Genomic DNA, 22,225 nt, shown 5'->3' with positions numbered 1-22,225 from the left:
TGTTCAACATCTACATGAGCCCCCTTGCGGCCATCGCATGCCAACACAACCTCAACGTCATCTCCTACGCTGACGACACCCAGCTGATCCCTTCCCTCACCAACGACCCAGCCACCGCCAGAACCAACCTACACGAAGGGATGAAAGACGTAGCCGAGTGGATGAGGAACAGCCGCCTGAAACTGAACTCAGATAAGACGGAAGTCCTCATCCTGGGATCGTCGCCATCCGCCTGGGATGACTCCTGGTGGCCCTCTGCCCTGGGCAGCGCACCCAAACCAACGGACCACGCACGCAACCTGGGCTTCATCCTGGACTCCTCCCTCTCCATGACCAGACAAGTCAACACCGTCTCCTCGTCATGCTTCAACATCCTACGCATGCTAAGGAAGATCTTCCGGTGGATCCCCACCAAAACCAGGAAGACGGTCACCCAGGCCCTGGTCACCAGCCGACTGGACTACGGCAACTCCCTCTACGCCGGAACCACTGCAAAACTCCAGATAAGACTTCAGCGTATTCAGAACGCCTCAGCACGACTCATCCTGGACATCCCCCGACACAGCTACATCTCCGCACACCTAAGAAACCTGCACTGGCTCCCCGTCAACAAGAGAATCACGTTCCGACTCCTCACCCACGCACACAAAGCTCTCCACAACCAAGGCCCAAGATACCTCAACGACTGCCTCAACTTCTACACTCCCACCCGCCAGCTTCGATCGACCAGCCACGCCCTCGCCGCCATCCCCCGCATCCGAAGAGCCACAACGGGAGAGGATCCTTCTCCTACCTGGCCGCCAAGACGTGGAACTCCCTCCCCACCCACCTCCGCCTGACCCAAGACCACCTCGCCTTCAGGAAGCAACTCAAGACCTGGCTGTTCGAGCAGTAGCAGGCCCCCCCTCCACAAGCGCCTTGAGACCCTCCGGGTGAGTAGCGCGCTATACAAATGCTTTGATTGATTGATTGATTGATGGGCACAATGGCACACATGCACAATTGAGCTGAGCACATCTGCCGACAAACCATGCAACAGACCTGAACTCCCACCAAGAAACCAATGTACCCAATTCAATTCAAGTCAATCATCTTTAGCCGATTAAATGTGATAATCATAAAAGCACAATAAAAATTCATGGCTTAATATAAACATACATTAATTTATAACATTTGTATAGTAACAGTACTGTCCAAGTCCAGTAAAATTAACATCATGATTGAATTTCTACATTTTAAAACATATTTATAAACATTAAAACTGAAACAGTCGATTGTTCTTCGCCTAATGATTGAATATACAGGAAAGCGGGCGGCATTGTGTTAAACCGCTATTTTTTAAAATAAGCAAAATCCACCTTCTCCTATTACAAGAGTAGAATTTACAAAAAAACAAAACATGTATAGTAGATTGAATAGACACATCATCACATGGACATTTGGGCAACTCCTTTGACCAATAGTTCTGAGTGGGAAAAGTAACAATCCTGTGTAAAATATCCAATCTCAAACGGGTCAACAAAAATCTATCATAGTCTCTTGTAAACATGCTTAATAAGGCTGGAGCCAATCAGTTGAGACTATTAACTGGTGTGCTTATACCGAGATATTGTTTGATTCCACATGTCTTCTCATATTTTCCAAAAAGTTTAAGCAGCTAATTCTTAGTTCTTTCCTGTTTACCTCATGAAGGCTAAGGGGATGCAAGAACTATTCAGGAAGGCCGAGGTTACAGACAACATTTTTAATGTAGTCTAGCCATCTAATATTCAGAGCCCCATCTAAATTACCACAGTCCCGAAGTATCTGTCTATTAAGCTCCAGCGATTCCAAGGTCCAGATCCTGTTCCACAAGAGTACCTGTTGGATTCTACAGATATCCACAATGTAAGACATGCCTAATTCGGTGTGGCAGATAAAAGTTGAAGTGCTCTCAGGGACAATCATTAAAAATCTTAAAAACCTTTTTCTCAATACTTTGCAATAAGTTAACATTCTCGTATCACCAGATGCCTGCCCCATAAATGGCTATAGAAATGCATTTAGCCTTATAGATCTGTAATAACACCTCTGGGGCCCATTTCCCCAGCTACCTACTAACATTTAAAAGAGCGGCTACCGCTTTAGAGAACAGTAGTCTCCTAGTCCTAATTTCCTGTGTCCAAGTCCCACTCTTATCGAAAAGTATTCCCAAATATGAGAAGGTATTACAACATTAGATAGTATTCTTTCCTATTGAGATGGGTCTAAAATTCATATTACCTGCCTCACATTTCATCACAAAGGTTTTGTAGATGTTAACTTTTAATTTAAGCTTGGCCATATAATTTGAAAAGCAGCCAACTAACCTCTGCATGCCTACTAGGGTGCGTGACATAAGGACTGCATCATCAGCGTAAATTAATGCGGGTATGGGTCTCTTACCCACTTGTGGAAAGTCCTGGCACTCTTTCTCTAGTGTGCTTCCCAAATCGTTAATATATAATATAAACAGGAAGGGCAACAGGACAATCATGTCTCACGCCCCTCCTCACACTAAAGTGCTTAGTGCATTCCCCTCCAGCCCCGTAACGGATCATAGCTTTTGCGCCCACGTATAGTTGTCTTAAAAATTATGGAACTTTCCACCCCTATATTTGTTAAAATTCTCCAAAGTTCCTCATGGATTACGCAATCGGACACTGCAGTTAAATCTACAAACGTTAAGTACAACCTTGCCCTTTTTGCCTTGGTATATTTGCCTATCATCATATTCAATTTTAGCCCCTGATCGATTGTACCCATTCCTTTGCGGAATCCAAACTGTAGGTCACTAAGAATCGAATGGTCTTCCGCCCAATCTTGTAATCTCAATAGCAAGACTCTGCCAATAATCTTAATTGTTGAGTCTAGTAAGGATATCGGCCTATAGCAGGCAGGGTCCGACCTGTCCCCTTTTTTAAAAATGGGAACCACGATTGATTCATACCAGGAGGATAAAAGGCCAGTTGCGCTGAACGCGGTTAAAGCTTGAGTTAAAAGAGGACCCAAGTATGCAACATCTCAGCACTGTATAAGCACATAAGTCAAAGGCACATTGAAGAAAAGGGATAAAGGGCAGCAAAACAGAGACACAGGGACCTCACCCATAAAATGCAGCACACACACATAACATGCAGAGCACAACAACACTGACAACAATGTGGCACAAACCGCAACATGTCCAAGACAGAACACAGGACACAACTGGTGCAGACTAGGTGTAGACCCTGGCCAATCACAAGTGGCATTGCAGGGAAATGTGAGATGACTATGTACAAGTACAAACATACACACTTCTGTTGTCGAAATGTCCACTGTCCCCCATCAAATAGGCAGCTCCTCCCAAATAGTCACAATGTACACTGTCATGCAGTCTGTATGTAAACATGTACAATGCGACAACACACATGTGAACACATTGTTAAACTGCATCTCCCCTTCACATTGAAGAGGGAGAATCAACACCTCCTGCAGAACAGCCCGACCCCCTCTTCTCTGATGACGAAGAGGACCACTACAGCTTCAACTCCGGCGCCCTCCAAGAGCTAATTGACAGCCTCCGCAGCCCAGCTCCAGGAGTAGGGCAGCACATCTGCAATGAGGACACCCCACCCCCTGCACAGACCACAAAGCAGGCAGCAACCACCACCACGGCAGCCTCTCAGGACCCCGACCAAGAACACATGGCCTTCCAACGACGTGTGTTGGGATGCCAAAAGCAGCTGGCTGAACAGGCGAGGGTAGGCTTCGACTGCATGGCAAACAAACTAGATGCCATACGTGGGTGCCTAAGTCCCATCAGGGACCACTCACAGTCCCTAACAGACACCCACAGTCCACTCCATGCTCGCCAATGTGTGGTAGTATTGATGAAAGTAGGGTCAGTGAATATCCCGAATGTCCATGTGGCTCATGTCGTTGGACTTGGGTCACAGTGTGACACACCGCTGAATGTTGTCCTGGGGGCGCCGACGCAACAACAGCAGCACACGCATTAGTTACTTCCTTGTCCAGCCCCATATGGACCCATGCCCAGAGCCCTGGGGTCATTGTTCAAACCTCACGCTGGACTGGCGTACGCCAGGTCAGCCCATTACGCTTACACTCCAGGAGGGGACAACAATGCCACATGAGCCAGGACTTCCCTGTAGTGATCTGCTGCTCACAGGTCTAGTTGTCAGCATGCCACGGGCACTCCCTCATGGCTGGTTTACACCCACACTACACCATCCAGCACACGAATCACAGCACACGTGACCCTGCCAATAGAAAGGGCTGGGAGCATGTGCAGGACACCATTTCCAGACTCTATTTGGGTGTATCCATGTGGTGTGCATGTAGGCATGGGGGCCCAGGGGCCTGCAACATCACATTCCGCAGACCCGGAGGTGACATGATGGCTCCCGCACCACGATACCCAATCATAGAGGGTCCATGACTAGCAGGGCACAGACTTGGTGGCATTGGAAACACTGCTGTCGGCACAGGTACACCGCCATGGGACGGTGACTTTAGGTGCACTGAAGTAGGGGCACCTTAAGTGCTGAGAGGGTGTGCAGTCTTCTTTGATGCCCCGTCCCGGCAGTCTGGATGGCTCAGGTTTTGTTTGCCCTGCTAGACCACAGTGTAGGCCTGAGCCAGCGGGCAGCGTGGGCCTACCGCCACGTGGCGTTGCCTCCTGGATCACAGAGTTAGTGGCACCTATGAGGCTGAGCGGGTGTGAAGCCTGCGATGATGCTGAAACCACTGGTATGTCCTCTTCCATGGAGAAATCTAGACCCAGCACCAAATGTGAGACATGGTGGCCTGCGGAGCGGGGCTGCATGATGTGGAGGGTGCCATGTCCGTGGGCCTGGGGCTTATGGCTTGCAGTGGCATGTGGTGGGCCCTCTTTTCTACACGCCGGTGCCGGAAGGTAAGGTCTGGGTGCGCAGGTGCAGTCATGCACCGCTGGGGTAGGAGGGGCTGGGGTGCAGCTGCCTGGGTGCGCAGGGGCAGACATGCACTGCTGGGTGGCAGAAGGGGCTGGGGTGCAGCTGCCTGGGTGTGCAGGTGCAGACAGGCTATGATGTTGCGTGCAATTGTTTGTACTTTGCCATTCATGTATCTGGACTCTGTTTCAGATGACGGGTCTGTCTCAGATGTGGGACCTGGTGAACTGCACTACATACCGGCATGTGGTTGGAGACACACTGGTGGCAGCAGGTGGGCAGTGTGGCCTAGGTGCACAGTGTCAGCACTCTCTCTCCCTGTCCCTCTCTTCTTTTCTCTGTGTCTCTCTCTCCCTCTCTGTCCGTTTATCTCTCTCTCCCCCTCTCTGTCCATCTATCTCACTCTCCCCCTCTCGACGTCTATCTGTGTCTCCCCCTCTCTGTCCATCTATCTCTCTCTCCCTCGCTCTCTCTCCTTCACTCTTTCTTTGTCCCTTGATGTGTGCAGGATACACCCTCTCATCATGATTTTTGTCTTGCAGGCTGTAACCTACGGAGTTTTCCGAGGGTTGCCGCCATGTGTCTTCATTTCTGTTCTGTGTTTGTTTTAATACATTTTCATTATTTGCATTTAAGGTGAATATGTGATGCTCATTTTTGTGTCGACACATGCATGTAACCAGATGTGATTGTGCGACATTAGGCAGAATATTTGGTACATGATTCCGTGTAGTTGATGGGGCATGTCTCTGTTCAGGAGGGCCCGATGAGGAGGGGTCCTGGGGGTGGAGGCGGTGGGTGTTGTGGCCCTCTTGGGTGTCCGGGCTGCATGATCAGTGGCTCCATGGCATCTGTTGCTCTTCAGGTGTAACTCTGGCCTTGGCTCCCATTTGTGGTGTAGGCTGTAGCCTAACTTTACACCTGATCAGAGCTGGTGTTAGTTTCCTGCTGCTATTGCACCTTATCGCATGTTTTTTGATCTTATCGCTGATCTGGCTGGTTGTTGAGAATGTTGCTTGGAAATGCCTACTCTGCATCTTATTATCAATAGTTGCGGAGTCATCTGTGGTGATGTTCTTTGCAGCTGCTATCGCCGGTAAACTGGTGCTATGGGGTATTAGCACCTGATTGTGAATGAGGTGATAAATCTATCGTGACTTTGGCTGCGATTAAGTGCCGTTAACTCCGCGATAGTTCCTTAAGAATATGCCCTAAAGTGTGTCAATTGCATGACTACAAGAAACTCACGTCTAGGGCAACAAATTACCCAGTATAAGGCGGAGATGAAGAGGGCAACTATATGAGACCACTTATTCAGGATTTGCATGAGGAGGCCAGGAAATTCGCTTTATTAATGTATATGCTCCAAATTTGGACTGCCCCTCTTTCTTACCCACTGTCTTGAAAGCAGAGACCCCATATTTGGGTGCAACTGTGATTATTATGGGTGACGCTGACTGTGTCCTCGATGGAATTGCGGACCCTGAACCACCCCGAATGAATACGAAGCCACGAATGACACGGGTCCTTAAAGACATTGTACAGGGTGTGCAATTGTGAGATATTTGGAGGATATGCTATCCAGAGCGGAGGTCCTTCTCTTGTCATACCTCAGCAACTAATACATTTACTCGGCTAGACTATTGCTTCCTCTCATTGGAATTAGCTCCTGATGTAGAAGGAATAACTTACTTTCAATTTCAATTAATCTTTATTTGATTAACACAAAGTGTATAATAAAAGAATACATGAAAGCCACAGTACATTAAAATTTTGAGATAATAATATAAAACAAAGATATTTAAATGCAGACACAATATAGCAGACAGCGGGTAATGATGTCCTTCTAGTTAATACAGCTCTAATCAAATCTTACTAGTATCATGCATGTTAACAGATTAGGAAGCAATTGCAGAAATAAAAATGCAGGCCTACTTTGTTTAAAATGTAAAGATTTAATTAAAGGAACAATAAAAGATCTCCTCAGTGCTATAAAAAGAATTACAAAAAAACAATATGTGCATCGTTGATTGCTTAAACATTTTGTCGCAAGGGCAGAGGATGCATTCGCTAGACCAATTGCTAACTTTTAGAAAGCTCATCAAAGCTTGTCAAACAGTGAAAGATGTCCAATCTAAAGCACGTTAGAAAAAATCTAAGTTGGGCATTAAAGACATTAAAAAGATCTGGTTACATTGAAAAGGTAGTCAAACATTTGATTGTGTTGGACAGTTGGTTGGACCACTTCGACCGACCAACAATCTCAATTCCTCCAAACGGTCTAAACATTCTGTGTTTAGACCTTTCCTCTTGTCACTGTTTAAGGTTTTGGGTTGATTATAATATTCTGGATGACCAATATCTAACATAAAGTTCTTAATAACCTCTAGCCTTGGAATTTTTAGTGTGGACTTAGAATCACAGCAGTCCTTCACTAAGGCTCGATTAAAATTCGTATGATCTGAAGTCCAGATCTTGTGCCAAAGCAGGACTGGCTGTATCTTTATCAGATCTGTTAAGTAGGTAGCAGCCAGTTCAGAATGGCATCCGAAATTTGAACAGCTTAAGGGAGAGCCAAAAGGTTTTTAAGGATGGCATTTTCTACCACTTGCAGTGGTTTCATGTTTGCGTACCACCACAGCTCAGAGACATTACAGCCCAATTTCCTTGCAAAATTGCACAGGGGGGTAATTGATCTAACGATTTGCAGCCTTCTAGAGTTGATGCTGCTTTTCTTACCCCCCTCACAGTCAAATAAAATTCCCAAGTAGGAAAAGAAAGAAGTTAGTGGAAGGGTATCTTCTCCTATAAAGATAGTGTGCATCTTAGTTGTATTACGGCCTATTTTCATTACGAAAATTTTGCTTACATTAATTTGCAACACCAGACTCTCTAGAAAGTGCCCAAAACTATCAAGGAGAAGCTGCAGAGCCAATGGGATATAAGCCATAAGTGCAGCATTGTCTGCATAAAGCAGACTGGGAATTGGACGATGCTTGATTTGTGGCAGGTCCGTGCACGAGTTGGCAAGAGTGTCACCCAAATTATTAATGTACAAATTAAACAAAAAAGGGGCGAGCATACACTTTTGACAGACCCCTTTTTAGATACTAAAGGAGCGTGTGCACTCGCCTCTTGTACCGAAATGAACTCCGGCACTGCTTTTTGAATATATGTATCTTAAAAAGTTAACACTGGTGCAATCCATACCCATTAAGGTCATTTTGGACCAGAGTTTTTCATGAATTACACAATCAAAACCAGGTGACAAATCAACAAAGACCAAAAACAGATTACCTCTTTTGATATGAGCATATTTTCCCAGTAATAGATTCAAGTTAATGGCTTGCTCCATAGTCCCAATTCCCTTTCGAAATCCATATTGGAGGAGATCCGAGATGATGTTATTCTAGTCATCCCAACTTTGCAGTCTGCCTAGAATTATACCACCCAGGGCCTCATTTATGAAAAGTGATGCATCGCTGCGAGAAAACAGCAATCCGTCACTTTTCATTGCGCCCTCCTTGCGACACCAATGATGCGTCATATTTACAGTATGACGCATCATGTTGCAAGGCGTTACAGATACGTCAGTATTTCTGACATATTTGTAGGCGCAAACATGGCGCATTTCTGGAGGGTGTCACAAAAGTTAAAGCCCATGTTAAATGTGAAGGACATCTAACATGGGCTTCAATTGGAATTTCATAAAGCATATTATCAAGTCCATTATCGCCGTTTTAGCTGCAGTTTTCTGCCGTTAAAACAGCAATAATTTTATCGCCTGTTTTGCTAATATGCCGCTAAGTCTTCTTTTGTGTGATCTTAGATGGTGTCAATCATGACTGCTTGGCCAATCCTGTTTAAACTAATACCCAAGGATGTTGATAAAAAGGGAAACCGTGTGCGTTGTACTAAAATGTTAATGCCATTCTAGTGTATTGCATACGAGTGATGCATTATATGGTTTCCTCTGGCACTAAAACGCAAGAGATGTATAGTTGCAAGTTTACCTGTATCAGTTAAATAAATGTGGAAATGTACTACTTTAAGGTTAATCATTTCATAAAGCACAAAATAAATACAAATAAATACACAAAAAGAGCAAACAATAAATATGGATAATTACCAGACAGAAATATCTATTAAGAAAATACCATCAAATGTTTGAATCCAAGTTATGATCAATAAAATGTGCTCTTTTTTAATTAATGATTTATTGCCCCTTTGTAAGTGCATGGGACTGGCGGTTCATAAGGTATTTGCAGTATAAAACATAAAAAAGCGTTTGCAGCCTGATCTACAAAGCCAATTTTCAATTGCAAAACAAAAAATCATAGTCTTAATGGCCACAGGAGGACGTTTTACAACAGAAGAATTTAGAAGTCGGAAACGCCTTTCCGACTAATAAAAATAGCCTTTTTCTACCCTTTCTGGATTGCAAGGTGAAGGTGCAGAATAGCTTCACCCTGCTCTTGGAAATTTGCAAAGGTATGGATCAATGGTTTGTGCCACAATTTCAATCGCAAACTTTTCACCAGTTATCAGCTCTGATGTGAGGTGGTAACTGATTGAAAAACGGGACAACTTTCCCTTGGGCACCTTGTCAGCAGTACACCTGAACCAGGGCCATATTTCTGTAGAATATTTGTAGATATTCTGAATATTTTGTTTGTACGCTGTTGATCTTTTTACTACACTGGTTTCATGAAAATAAAGAGCCACGGATTTCGTAAAGTACGATGCCCTTTCCTTTCACGTGTCTGTGTCATATCCCCGTGTCATGTGCCTCACAGTACCTCAGTGACCCGTACTCTGCCTCCATCGTCCATGTCTCTCAGTTCATAAGCACTGCAGGGCTGAGCAGATGCAATGGGATACTTCATCTTTATTTATTTATATATTTTTCTTCCAGTGCTTGACTTTTCTCACAGGCTCCTGAAAGCGAAAAACAGTGTAAATGCCAATTCTCGCATATAAAAGACGAGATTGGCACAGAGTACCATAATTCACAGCAAGAACTGAACACATGTTATCTTTTCCTATTCAGATGAACCGTTCATGTCATCTTTGACAGCCGTCTTCCACCTGTATGTTCATAACATGCCATGGCTCGTTTTACCGCCTCTAAATCTGAACATAATTTTGTTTTAGACACACACATTAAATCAACTTTATGTAAGTGGGCCTAGTAAATTGTTCAGCAGTTAAATTGGATAATTACAAGAGCAAACATTGTTCACGGGTCATCTCTCACCACCAGTGAATGCTGCTTATATTTGCCCTGTAATAACCCCTGCTACTGTTGAGTGAATTTATGTGTATAATGAGGGAAGCTAAAGTCTCAGGCTTGCGATTTATGTTTTTACATGAAGTGAACCAGCACTGGCTATATCGCAATTGGCACTCAGAGTTCTAGATGGGCACATCGAAAACCTACAAGAGCCGAATTATTTGCAAAAAATACCTTGGCACAAATAAAAAAAAAATGCTATTCAGCACAGGTGAAGTTGCTACACTGCAAGGTATTACCAGGAAAAGGACGTGTTGTTATTCGGTTTTTCGCTCTAGGCTGGAGCTGGGCAGTCTTAACAGCATTATAGCCCCCCCCCCCTCCCCCCGTCGATCCCCCTTTCCCCCGAAGAAGGCAGTACACTGCGCCCTGCCTGAACAACCACTCACAGGAATAAAAATGTTTAATGGAAAATTATTGTTAAATTCTGGTCAGCATGAGCCCCCTATGCTTGTGGGGCCTCCCGGCAACTGCCCTGCGTGCCAATGCATTAAGACGGCACTGGGCTGGAGCCCTTTATGCTGTCATGCGCCAATGCAGCTACCCTTGCTCCATAGTGCAAAAATGTCTGTGCTGTGGTCAACTTAGTTTGGAGGAAGAGGTTTCCTGTGCAAAAACTGATGATTAAAGGCAGTTTCATTTTTGTATGTGTCCTACCAAATGCTGCATACATATAAAGAGGAAATAATTAGGAGAAATAAAATATTTCTCCTTGTTACACTAACCTAAGGAAGGTGTAGGATTTTGGTAGAAATCCAAGTCTTAATAGTTGTGGATTTGCGTCAGAGTCCATAGGTGGATGTCCAGGAACACTCATGCACCACCCATGGCCCTCCCCCTGAATGCAAAGTAATGCAAGGCAGCGCATTGTGATGCATTATTTCGAGTTACAATCCAAAGCAGATTGTGAATTGCAGTGGATTGTAAATACCAACCCAACGCTTTGCAAAACAGTATCGCAAAGCTGAATCAACGTATTTATAAATCTGGGCCTAGATTTATAAGGTAACATTTCATTAAACATAAGGGGGATGGAAGCACACTGCTTCACCTCCCAGCACAGTTCACCCGTTAGCATTATGGCAAATGCAGTTTCCTTGAATGCTTATTTGTAATTTTGCTGAAGTGTTTCACCAAAGTTGGTGCATGTTAGTGCTGTGAATCTCTAGACATGTGTTTCTGGATATTATCCTTCACCAGTAGAGATAAAAAATGAAATTCATTTGGAGTTGCTGAGAAAGCTGCCACAATCCTTTCAGGTCTCAGTACCTCTCACTGGCTCACAGGTGCCTCTCCAAAAGCTCATTATAGTAAACGACAACAGGAGTATAACCCATAGACCAGGTTGAGATCTGGGTAAGTATATGTAATTGACAACAATGTCTCAACCGGATTCAATGAGGAAGGCAGATACATGTGTATGTACACGACATTACAAGGCAGAAGCAAAAATGGGAGACTCCCAGTATTCTTTCAAAAGTGCTCATGGCATCATATATTTCAATTCACAGTTTATACAAAACAGTAATAACAGCACTGTGAGCATAAAATGGGAAGGCAACCCAAAAGAACTTGTGCAGGTTGTGCTCGTGATACAATGCGTGACGGCGCAAGTGACAAGTGGAAAAAAAGCGAAAGATACAAAGTGACAAGGTGATGGAAAAATATATATACAAGAAAAAATGGTTATAGTTATATAACTTTATTATGAACCAAGGTTGAGTATGTGCCGTGAGTTGCGCTGTACGATTGGTCGACGGCATTTCGATCCTATTTAGTTTGGATCATCTTCAGGACTGGGTTGCTAAATTTTAGGAGAACTGCTGGTTTTCGGTGACTAAAGCTCCTCCAATTTAAAGTAGTGCTCTCACTTGGCCAAACTCTAAAATAATTTAAATGCCTAAATCACAAAGCTTTGTTTGGAAACAATGAGATATCATAGCAGTGGCTCAATGACAATTGGATTGGCCAGGACTTCAAAAACAAGCTACTGAATACTTCTATGATGGTTGAGGATAGTCAGCAGCATACCAACTTTAAAAGAAATGCACATGCAGATTTTCCTCGAATTTCCATAGCACGTCAGATAATCTTCTAAATTGAATATCTAACGTGTTATTTTTTGCACAGGCAAACTCCCTGCCTCTTCACACCAGTGTAATTTTCAGACAATTTCCTTCCCCTTCTGTCAAAATGACTCACAGATGTCTTTCACGGGACAAAATTTGTGTTTTTCTAGGGTGTATGTCTCTCCTCACCGGAAATCCATTTTTGCATTCTGTACTCTAAATTCATGGCGTATAATGGAAAATCCACATTTGTATTCCATGTGCAATTTACGATCATAACATTCTGTAAATCATTGTTCTGTGAATATAAGGCAGTCAGATTCACTTTCGCAAATTGTTTTCTTTGTGTAGGTGGTACTTTTATCCATCTTGGAAAAAATCTTAGTTTGATCTTTTAATTTGTTTTTTTTTAAATGTGGTTCCCACATGTTGATTCATAGTATTGTACATGGAACTAAATGTGTTGTCAGCATGGTATGGTGTACAAAGAGGAAGGAAGGATGGCAGAAACAACATTCTTAACTTGTACTACAAACATCTAATAAGAACATTTTAATAAATGATGTGATGTGTTGATTTTCACTGCTAATTGAGAAAATCAACACCAAAAGAGAAAGGCAGGTTAAAGGTAAATCTTTGTTTTGGAAACATACTAGTATTGCAATGCTGTGTTCAGGGAGGTCAGAGACAAACCATATTTAACAGATCACTCACCTCTTTCATCTACTAATTTCAAGTTGTTCTCTAGAGGTGCACATGTATAGCTGGACAGCCTTGCTCAGTAGCTCGTTGGTTCTTTCATTAGATCTCTGGCTGGTCCATCACTCCATTGAAATCCCTTTGTACTATCAGTCCACTTTCTATATGTTGATATGATAGCATAGGAGAATTATGTAATTAACTGATGTGTAGAATTCCATCTCATCATTGGTAGAAAACACAGGTGTTCCACCGCAACACCCATTGATTTTGACCCTGCCCCCATTTATAAGGGTGACATAAATAGGAGGTGTGTCAAAATTAAGACCAGGTAAAACCTGGTCTTAACTTTGCGAAACAAGGGGAAATGCTCTATTTCTTCATGTTTTTGCTTTTTCCATGTGTGCTTCTTGCGCAGCACACATGGAAAAAGCAAGGTTCCTTGCACTATTTATGTGTAAACAACCTTTTAATAACACGACATTTTGTAACTTCCATGTGTGCTACATTTAGCAGCACACATAGAAGTAAAAAAAGCATTTAAAGATTGTTTATATGCAGGAAGGGACACCTTCCTACACATAAACAATCATCCCCTGCACGCAGACACCCCTGCACTATGGTACAAGGGTGCCTGCGTTGGCGCTAGGGAGCTAAGTGTAGCGCCAGTGCAGGACGAAACGCAAGGCTGCACCATATCCTTGTAAATATGGTGCAGCCTTGCGTTTTGAAGTGGAGGAGTGAGGCGCTAGGCTATGACGGCTAATGCTTCACCCCATCACTTCTTTGCACATATGCCCAGAATTTTGGTTCCCTGATATCTAAAGGTGATTTCAAAGGAATTCCCACAATGCACATTTAGTCAGACCAGAAGCATGCATTAATAACCCAATGCTGAGTCCCTCCTAGTGATTCACTTCCATCAAAGGCATCTAATCTCCGGATTGATGCAGTCAGAGGGCCAGATGGACTACCCTTTTTTTCGGCCACAAACAGGAAATTCTCCCGGTTGCGACCGCAAAAAAGTGCAATGGCATGTATAAATGTTATTTTGCGAGTCACTGGCTCGTAAAATAGCATTTGCTTCTCCCGCTATTAGGAAGGGACGTCCCTTCCTAATAGCGAGTCACCATATCATGTACAATTGTTTTGCGACCGTATTTGCGGCTGCAAAACACTCGCAGTTGACCCCCTACTTCAAGTAGGTGAGAAACCACTTGCAAACGGGTAGAGGGCACCGGGGGACCACTTCCCCTTTGTGAGTATGTGAGAAAATATTTTTAAATGCAGGCAGAGGTCCCAGGGACCAGTACCTGCCCTTAAAAAAATGAAACTGAAAAGTTTCATTATTCTTTTTTAAATGCATCCCATTTTCCTTTAAGGAAAATGGGCTGCTTTTTTTAAAAAAAGGACTGCTTCATTTAAAAGCAGTCCTAGACATGGAGGTCTGCTGACCCCAGCAGGCCACCATCCCTGGGAGTGCTAGCCATTCTCAATGGGGTCACAAATTGCGACAACCTCATTAATATTCATGAGGCATACAATTTGTGACCCCATTAGGAATCGCTAACCGTGTCTGAGACACTGTTTACATTCCAATGTGCGGGTCGCAAATGCAACACAATTTGCGACTCGCAAAATGGTGAGTTGTTCATCTGGCCCTTAGAGCTCAGCAAATCAGGGGGTTAGGGTGAAAGTTGTGCAATTTGCCTTCACATAATTATGCAAAATGCAAATCTATCATTTAGCATTATATTTTAGCAAGAAATGCATTTTCGTTTCAATATTTGACTTCAGGATACATTTTTCTTTGAACAAATGAAACAGAATTGCCGCACACAACAGATGCTCACATTCTGTTTTTCCCCAATGTTCCCGCTAAATTTTTACCTTGAAAGATTGGGTAATTACGCAACTGATGTAATGGCGTAATAAAAGGAGTGTAATGCAAAATTCCCCAAAGTACTCAACTGACACTGGCATATTTAAAATTTCACCTAGGCCTACGCTATCTTGGCTTGTTCTAAACATCGAGCCAAGTACTATGCTACCCAGAGATGCCCTCATTACAAATAGTCTCTGAAAATCCCCATAATCTTTCCCAACACTCCCACCCTCCCATTTACTATTATTGGGGATACTGGTAATTTCAGAGGGGGGAGATAATAATGAGTATGAGTTTTTAGGCAATAACTACCGTAATCTGACTATCTGTGATGTCTGCTGCATGGTTTTTGCCCAGTATTTTACCTGGAGGTTATGCCTCCTTGAAGCAGGGGAAACCTCTGGGTCAAAGCCCACTAAACAGCAGTGTTTCTGCTGAACTCCCAGTACCCGTCCCTCGAAATCAAAGGTCGCTCGTAATGAGGTTCAGAGTTCCTACAAAACCCCTTTATTCTATGTTTATACCTATGTTTATCTTTATTCTTTATTCTATGTTCTCTGGACTTCAGGTAATAAAACATCCACCATCTTCCTAGGTCACTAATATGGAGGTACACAACAACAGTACAGTGCACGCAACGAAATTCGTTTTATTTATTTATATGTTTACTTACCTGTTAAACCCCGTAATCCATACATTACTACCCCCCACCCTGCCCCTCCCCCTCCCGACGTCACTGTCCTGCAGGAACTCCTACTGCCGACCGCGGCTGGGTATCGCTCTTAAAGAATGACATGGAAAATCAAGTATTTCAAGTGGGAACAGGGTATTGCTCAAATAATATAGAACATGGTCCCAAATGCAGCAGGTTCCTTGAAAGTTATGAATCAGAGATGTGGCCAGCCCTCAACAGCAAATGGCTCATTTAAAAATGTACCTATACAAAGGCCCTGCAAGTATTCATTTACTTTAAGCATAATAGGGTTACAGTAGTCTCATTAGAATAGTGACAAGCAATGAACATATTGCCCTAATTGGGTTTGCACCCGCAGCAAAATCGCATAAAATTGTTAAACGAGTTAACATCATTATATTCCACACGAATGGTGGAACATCGTGTTCGTCGATCAAATTCATGATAATGTTGTATAACAATGTTCACTACGGTATTCACAGTGTGAAGTTTTCATACATTACGGGTTATTACATGTTATGCTGTCTATTATGATGTAAATTCAAAAACATGCAATTTTTTACATTTATCATTCGATAACGTTTTGGAATGTTATTTACATTGTATGATGGGAGTTGCAGTTTTTTGTTGTTGTAACAGAGGTTGGTTTAGTTGCTAGAGGGTAGATCCAGTGGCCTAACAGGCAGCATGAGTGAGGGAGGGACTTGGGTGGGATTTGGCAATGCAGGGCACACAACGAAATTCGTTTTATTGATTTAAATGTCTACTTACCAGCATTCATCCGTATCCCGGTGTTTACTACCCCCCACCCTGTTTCTCCTCTGCCCCACGTCACTGCCCGGCAGCATGCCCTATACGGCCGCTACTGAGGTACCTACGTGTGATGCTGCGGACATAGCAGGTGAAGAATGTAGAGCGTGACTGAGCTTGAAAGTGGGGTAAAGGCGAGGGAAATTGTTGTCGTCAGTGTGATTAAGTTTGGAATGAAAGGGAATCTTTGCAGTGTATGCTACAGAGAGAATGTGAGGGTGTGTTAAAAGCCATAGGGTGGTTGGAGCTGTGCGGAATAAACTAGGGTGTATGCAGCTGTTGTGAGTGTGATTGGGATCACGTTAACGAGGGTGAGTGAGGAGTTGTGGGAAAGCAAGGTGAAAGAAGAACAGGGTGTTGTTTTAGATGACAACAGGAGTTGGTGAGAATGTGTGAATAAAGTGTGAGAATGATTCAATTGAGGATAATGGAGGTTGTGAATGAGGACAATGTGGATAGTGTTCTGTTTGGTAAACGGAATTGATAGTGTAGTGTGATAGCCGAGGAGGTGACGAGTTATTGTAAGCTAAAGGAAAGAGGGGGGAAGGAATTAGGTTGCACTAGGCTTTTGGAGAGATCACGTTGGATTGCACAATAAAATGTTCTTTCTTTTATATTGATGTTCAAATGGATAAATATGATAACTTACATGATTATGACATAGATTCATCAAGGAAAAATCTGGTCGCAAAGGGGCAGATTCGCAGAATCTGCCCCTTTGCAACCAGTATTTTTGCATTTGGGATGCATCATCCCAAATGCAAAAATCTCAAATTAAGAAATCGCAAAATTGCGATTACTTGCACTTAAGGAATCTCAAATTGAGATTCCTTAAATGCAATGCATTAAAGTTTAAAAAATAGCGATTTCGCTAATAGGGCTCGCAAATTACCATGAAGTTGAACTTCATGGTAATTTACAAAACTTTTGAAAAATGCACTAAAGTGCATTTTTCAAAGTTTCATGTTTTGCACACACATGCCCTAAGGGCATGTGTGTGCGCAACATATGTGCACAGATCAATTTCAGGGGTGCAACAGGGTGTCCTTTGGACACCCCTGCACCCTTGAAATCGCATTCTCAATTTACAATTCGCTACTTGCGATTCGCAAATTGAGAATGTCTTCCCATTCATTCCTATGGGCCTCTAGGCCCATAGGATTGAATGGGGAGGTATTGCTTAATTGCTACTCGCAATTTGCGAGTCGCAATTAAGGAATTTTAAGAAATCGCTGTTTTTGGTGATTTCTTCATGCATTGCATTTTGTTATTCCTTAATAAGCGAATCGTTATTTTTCGCTATTAAGGTATAGCAAAGTGGGTTCTTGATGCATCTGGGGGCAAGATAGGTATTGGGGCTTAAGAAACAGTAGATGGCCAGTACCAATTTGTATACACATAATGATGGATAGTATTGAGTTCTATGTGTATAATAGTGAATAATGGTGTAATTGTGAATGTTTTTATTGTCATTTGTAGTGACCCCTGAAAAAGGGCTTGCGAAGGCCGAAATGCAGAGTTTTTCACTGCATTTGGATGAATCATGTGTCTCTTTGTGTTCTTGACAAGAGGTCCAGAGGGGCATATCTCAAGCATGAGAAACTTTGGAAAATAGCATGACACCCCAAGGTGTGGAGTAACTGGGACTAAACCAAAAAAGTTGAATACAATGTGGAGTACATGGAATAAATGGAGTTAAATGGATTACAATGTATGGAGAAACGCAGTATTGTTACCTAAAAGCTGTGTGACTGGGTGTGGGGGCAGAAATGTTGCCCCTGTAGTCTGATGCAGTGAACATAAACATGAAAAGTGAACATTGGTGCGTGAAAACGTGAGTAATATAAATTGAAAAGTTCAAAATAACCCAGCCTGTTGCTATAATATCGATGGCAGTTACAAATCCAATCATAGGCAGTTTAGGAATTCTGCCTATGACAGCCTTGTGACAGTGTCATCATCAGGATGAAATGAAACCGTTGGCGGTTCTGACACTTGTAATATGCATGGTGGTGCTTCAGTGGTACCACCTGCATATTACATAACCCTTGACTGCCGTGCCACCGCCAGGGAACAGTGGTTCCCTGGCGGAGTCGGTGGTCCAATTACGGTCCGATCGCCCAAGTGGTAATAGGATGGTCAGGCCACTGGTGTAGTGGTGGCTGGACCACCACAGCTGTGCCACCACTGGTCTGGCGCTCCTTGGGAAAAACAGTCGCCCACTGCAATTTAAACCACAAGTGTTCTGACTACGCAAGCTATACTATGCATGCCTTAACCACGCATATGACTTATCAGCGCTTATGCGTGGTTAAGGCAGTGCGCAGTCTAGCTGAAGGATGAAAGAAGCAGAAAGACGCTGGAGTGGTGTAAGTGGGGCTGGGTTCTTATTAAGGGTTTGGCCAGGTTTTTGGGCAGGGGAAGAGGTAGGGGTACTTTAAAGGGCAGCGCAGGGGTGGGTAGTGTCCATTAGGGTGCAGGGTTTTGAGCCTTAGGGCAGTGAGAGGGGAATGGGTAGTTTGGGGTCGTTTGTGGGGCTGGGAGGGGGGGACGACAGGTGTTAGGGCAGTGGAAGGGGTTGGAGTAGTTTAAGGGACAGCGAAGAGGTGAGAGATCATGGTAGTGTAAGCTAGGGTGCAGGGTTTCAGGCCTTAGGGCAGTGGGTGGGGAATGAGTAGTTGAGTTCGTTTTTAGGGTGGGGGGTCAGGGTAGGTTTTAGGACAGTGGAAGGGGCTTGGGTAGTTAAAGGGACAGCATGAGGTGAGGGTGTAGGGTAGTGCAAGTTAGGGTGCAGGTTTTAAGCCTTAGAGCAGGGGGGAGAGGGGTAGTCAGGTTTGTTTTTAGGGTGGGGCGTCTGGTAGGTTTTAGGGCAGAGGAAGGGGTTGGGTTAGTTTAAGGGACAGGGCAGGGGGAGGTGGGGGTTTGGGGTAGTGTAAGTTAATGTGCAGGGTTTTAGGCCATAGGGCAGTGGGAGTGGAAGTGGTAGTTGGGTTCATTTTCCGGGCAGGTCGAGGTAGGCTTTAGGGCAGTGGGAGGGAGATGGGCAGTTGGGCTCATTTTTAGGGTGGGGGTTGGGGTAGGTTTTATGGCAGAGGATGGGGTTGGGGTAGTTTAATGGACAGCACAGGGGGAGGTGGGGGTCGGGGTAGTGTAAGTTAGGGTGCAGTGTATTAGGACTTAGGACAGTGGGAGTGGAATTGGTGGTTGGGTTCATTTTTAGGGTGGAGGCGAGGTAGGTTTTAGGGCAGTGGAAGGGTTTGGGGTAGTTAAAGGGACAGCACAGTAGTCTAGGGTCTTAAGCCTTACGGTAGTGGGAGGAAATGGGTAGTTGGAGCAGTTTTTAGTGTTGGGGGTCATTATAGGTTTTAGGGCGGTGGAAGGGGTTGGGGTAGTTGAAGGGACAGCGCACAGGGCGGTGGTGGGAGGGTGATGGGGGTAGGGAGGGGGAGGTGGGGTAGAGGCGACCTTAGCCACACATACCCCTTTACCGTTCATGCCTATACCATGAAATTTCATGGAAAAAGGAATGCATGGTAAAGGAATGCTTGGTTAAGACGCATTTGTGGTTGGGCTGCGTGGTAGAGGCACACGTGGTAAAACCATTCGTGCTTCTATCACACAACCGGTCCTCGGACTTCCAGACTCATAATTAGGCCCTAAGTTATTTCTTCAGGTAAAGTTTTTCATGTTTTCGTTTTTCTTCACACTTTAATTTTCAAGTATGATAAATAAAAATGGTCGCCATGCATTATGACTCTTTCTCATCCATACCTTACAACACGTGTCCGCATTCATAATGACGAAAAACCAAAGGAAATGATGGACGGAGCGTTGACAATACAAGCACTCACCCCCAGTCAACTGATCTGGGTTTAATCCATCACCGTTCTTTAGCCCACTCTGCCACCCCAGTTCAGACATGGCCATATGCAAATCAGTCTGACCCTGTGCCTCATGGGAACAGTCCAGTCCGAACTGCCAAGCCATGCCTTCCCTGGACCGGAAACAAGCTACCGAAGACCGGTTTCTGGCATTTCAGCCTTCTTCAGCCCGGCTTGCTTGAATCCAGTGGCAAAGTGAGCAATGGAATCACGTCTGAGCATACCCTGCCAACTTATGGCGAACAAAGAAAAACCAAAGGAAATGATGGACGGAGCGTTGACAATAAAAGCACTCACCCCCAGTCAACTGATCTGGGTTTAATCCATCACCGTTCTTTAGCCCACTCTGCCACCCCAGTTCAGACATGGCCATATGCAAATCAGTCTGACCCTGTGCCTCATGGGACCAGTCCAGTCCGAACTGCCAAGCCATGCCTTCCCTGGACCGAAAACAAGCTACAGAGAACCGGTTTCTGGCATTTCAGCCTTCTTCAGCCCGGCTTTCTTGAATCCAGTGGCAAAGTGAGCAAGGGACTCACGTCTGAGCATACCCTGCCAACTTATGGCGAACAAAGAAAAACCAAAGGAAATGATGGACGGAGCATTGACAATACAAGCACTCACCCCCAGTCAACTGATCTGGGTTTAATCCATCACCGTTCTTTAGCCCACTCTGCCACCCCAGTTCAGACATGGCCATATGCAAATCAGTCTGACCCTGTGCCTCATGGGAACAGTCCAGTCCGAACTGCCAAGCCATGCCTTCCCTGGACCGGAAACAAGTTACCGAAGACCAGTTTCTGGCATTTCAGCCTTCTTCAGCCCGGCTTGCTTGAATCCAGTGGCAAAGTGAGCAATGGACTCACGTCTGAGCATACCCTGAGCAACTTATGGCGAACAAAGAAAAACCAAAGGAAATGATGGACGGAGCGTTGACAATAAAAGCACTCACCCCCAGTCAACTTATCTGGGTTTAATCCATCACCGTTCTTTAGCCCACTCTGCCACCCCAGTTCAGACATGGCCATATGCAAATCAGTCTGACCCTGTGCCTCATGGGAACAGTCCAGTCCAAACTGCCAAGCCATGCCTTCCCTGGACCGGAAACAAGCTACAGAGGACCGGTTTCTGGAATTTCAGCCTTCTTCAGCCCGGCTTGCTTGAATCCAGTGGCAAAGTGAGCAAGGGACTCACGTCTGAGCATACCCTGCCAACTTATGGCGAACAAAGAAAAACCAAAGGAAATGATGGACGGAGCATTGACAATACAAGCACTCACCCCCAGTCAACTGATCTGGGTTTAATCCATCACCGTTCTTTAGCCCTCTCTGCCACCCCAGTTCAGACATGGCAATATGCAAATCAGTCTGACGCTGTGCCTCATGGGAACAGTCCAGTCCGAACTGCCAAGCCATGCCTTCTCTGGACCGGAAACAAGCTACTGAGGACCGGTTTTTGGCATATCAGCCTTCTTCAGCCCGGCTTGCTTGAATCCAGTGGCAAAGTGAGCAAGGGACTCACGTCTGAGCTTACCCTGCCAACTTATGGCCAACAAAGAAAAACCAAAGGAAATGATGGACGGAGCGTTGACAATACAAGCACTCACCCCCCAGTCAATCATCTGTCCATCATCCCCTTTTGTATTGCATTGATAATGACGCTAGAGTCGCAACACATGCCTGTGAATGGGTTGTAGCGCATATATGTGCACTGGTGGCCATCTTGGAGATTGATTTTCTTTAACAGAAAACCCCTTGAGAGATTGCCGGCCATGCATGTCTATGGGTCTTGAGACGTGCTTGTGTGGAATTGGGAAAAGGATTGGCAAAACCAATTTCTCATCCTTTTGGAGTGGAGACTTATTGGTTGGAAACACAAAAATAAGGTCTCCTTGACAGTGTCTCTCTATGCATCCAATCTTAGTCACCAGGCCAAAAGCTGT

Source organism: Lissotriton vulgaris, chromosome 1_1, assembly GCF_964263255.1.
Source record: "Lissotriton vulgaris chromosome 1_1, aLisVul1.2, whole genome shotgun sequence".
Lineage (NCBI taxonomy): Eukaryota > Metazoa > Chordata > Amphibia > Caudata > Salamandridae > Lissotriton > Lissotriton vulgaris.
The sequence above is the reverse complement of the archived record's forward strand: the minus strand, read 5'-3'. Positions refer to the sequence as shown.